Source organism: Cebus imitator, unplaced genomic scaffold (genome assembly GCF_001604975.1).
Source record: "Cebus imitator isolate Cc_AM_T3 unplaced genomic scaffold, Cebus_imitator-1.0 Scaffold75, whole genome shotgun sequence".
NCBI lineage: Eukaryota > Metazoa > Chordata > Mammalia > Primates > Cebidae > Cebus > Cebus imitator.
This window is the reverse complement of record NW_016107390.1, coordinates 866,604-869,520: the sequence shown is the minus strand read 5'-3', so window position 1 is coordinate 869,520 and position 2,917 is coordinate 866,604.

Sequence of the window (2,917 nt, the reverse complement as noted above, 5' to 3'; positions counted from 1 at the left end):
TACAAAAATTAGCCAGTCATGGTGGTACATGCCTGTAATCCCAGGTATTTGGGTGGCTGAGGTAGAATTGCTTGAACCTGGGAGGTGGGGGTTGCAGTGAGCTGAGATTGCACTACTGCACTCCAGCCTGGGTGACAGAGTGAGACTCTGTCTCAAAAATCCTGCTTTTTGGAATCCATGTAGCAGTACCAATTAAGGATTTTCTGACTGGAGTTCTTTTCTTAGAAAACAAACTATTAAAAAAATGGAAAATGAAAATAATAAAAATTGGGTTGTAAAACATTGGGTTGTTTTGTTTTGTTGTTTAGAAAAGTGGCCAGATGAGGTGGCTCGCGCCTGTAACTGCAGCACTTTGGGAGGCTGAGGTGAGTGGATCACTTGAGCCCAGGAGTCCAGCGCCAGCCTGGGTAACATGGCAAGAACCTGTCTATACAGAACAGTTTTAAAATGTAGCTGGGTTAGCTGGGTGTGGTGGCATGCACTTGTCGGGGGGGCTGAGGTGGGAGGATCACCTGAGCTCAGGAGCTTGAGCCTGCAGTGAGCCGTAATCGTGCCACTGTACTCCAGCCTGGGTAATGGGAATGAGACCCTGTCTTAAAAACAAGAAAAAAGAGAGAGAGAGAGGAGGAGGGGTGGAGGTGAGACGGAGGGGAGGAGGGTGGGAGGGAGAAAGGGAAGGAGGGAAAATAAAGAAGAATGAGAGAGAGGAAGGAAGGAAGAAAAGGAAGGAAGGAAGGGAGAGAGGGAAGGAGGGAAAAGAAAGGGAAGAAAGAGAAAGGAAGGAAGGAAGAAAAGGAAGGGAGGGAGGAAGGAAGGAAGGAAAAAGAGGAGAAAGGGAGGGAGGGAGGAAGGAAGATGGGAAGGGAGAGAAAGAGAAGAAAGAAAGAAAGAGAAGAAAGAGAAATGCATGTCATATCATTATTCATTGGGGAGAAAAAGAAAACACCTTGAAGATCCAACACTGGGGGCATGGTTTAGCAAATGGTAGCAGCCATGAACTTGCACGTGTGTACATTAGAGACTTTTGGAAGTAGACACTGGTGAAGTTTGTTGCCTGAAAGTGTCTCTCCCTTACCACCAGCAGAATCCATGTTGTGTGGTGCCAGCGTCCCCACTTCCAAAGACAGGGTGACTGGTGCAGGTGCCAGGGGGAACCCTTTGTCCTCTCAAGTTTTGATGAAACATTGCAAAACGCAGATCAATTGGAGAAAAGGCAGACACATTTATTTACTGTGTCTACATGGGAGCTTTCAAAATGAAGACCTAAAGAAAGGGGAGAGATCGTCTATTTTTATGCCTAGGTTCTGCAAAGTAAGGACAGCACGCAGAAACAGAACTGGGCAAATAGGGTTGGATCTAATGAGGATAGCTTGAGTGGGGACGCCCAGCCAGGCCTGTCTGTCTAGATTCTTCTTGGCCTCTCTGAGCAGCTCCCCTCCCTCCTCCCTCCCTCCCTCCCTCCTTCTCTCCCTTCCTTCTTTCCAGGACCCTCCCTGGAGTGAGGGTCTTAGGATCTACAGTCTAACAAAGTGGATCAGATTATTTCTTCATGGCCGGGTTTTACTCAGAAAGGCAGAGGGAAAATTAGAGACCCATTTTTAGGTTTGATGGCTGGCTTTGGGTTCTGGTTTCTGTGGTCCATCTTGGGGAAGAGCGATTCTAGTTTCTATGGCCGGACGGGAGAATGAGGGGCGAGAGACAGGAGGGCCAGAGAAGGTCAGAGAAAACTTTTTGCTTCTGAGGCTGCTTAGGAGGCCTTCACCTTGGGTCTTGTTTTCTGAGCCGCCTGGCACTTCTATGTCCAGCCTCCCTCCTCTCTATCCTCCAGGTCAGAGACTGAGCTGGTGCCATTTGAGCACTCTGGTGGGTTAGGAGTCGATCCATCTCATCTGCCTCGTCGACCGTTTGGAAAATTGAAGCTCCCACTTTCTGATCAGAGACAAGGTGGGAGTGGGCAGTGGGTTTCTGTCTGTTTTTTCTCAGCATGACATCTCATAGACGCCACAAAGACAGAAGACCACTGCCGAGTCCCCGATGCCTCCGGGCTCCTGAATTCCCATCACGTTCGAATCAAAGAACTAAATAAGAACACCGTTCGCCACAAAACGAGCTGGTGCTCAGCCGTCATCTTCTCAGGGTGATAGTTTCAACTGATAAATGTAAAATGTTGGGGGATTTCACTGGCAACCACAAAAGCATGTGAATATTTTCTCTAAGAGTGTGATAAAGTCTTTCTTGAGACAGAGTCTCCCTCTGTCACCCAGGCTGGAGTGCAGTGGTGCCATCTCAGCTCACTGCAACCTCCACCTCCTGGGTTCAAGCAATTCTCCTGCCTCAGCCTCCCGAGTAGCTGGACCACAGGCGCCTGCCACCACGCCGGCTAATGTTTATATTTCTAGTAGAGACGGGTTTTACCTTGTTGGTCAGGCTGGTCTCAAACTCCTGACCTCAGGTGATCTGCCCTCCTTGGCTTCCCAATGTGCTGGGCTTACAGGCGTGAGCCATCACACCTGGCCAGTCTTTTTTTTTTTTTTTTTTTTTTTTTTTTTAAGGCAACAGAAACAACCAAAAAATGGATGGCTGGATGAGAAACGATTCTAATTACAGGAAATTTTTGAGAGAATCTCGCTCTATCACCCAGGCTAGAGTGCAATGGCGCGACCTCAGCTCACTGCAACCTCCACCTCCCGAGTTCAAGCAATTCTCCTGCCTCAGCCTCTCAAGTTGCTGGGATTATTAAAATACAAAATTAGCCCGGCGTGGTGACATGACCCTGGCGCTATCCCACATGGCATCGAAGGCATAGCAAGCTCGTCCTTTTGGGAACTGTGGGTAATTAACTATCTTTTCAATAGTGTTTGTCTCCTGATCTGTGGGCCTCACCGTACCTGAATAATTTTTTTAAATTACATTTTTA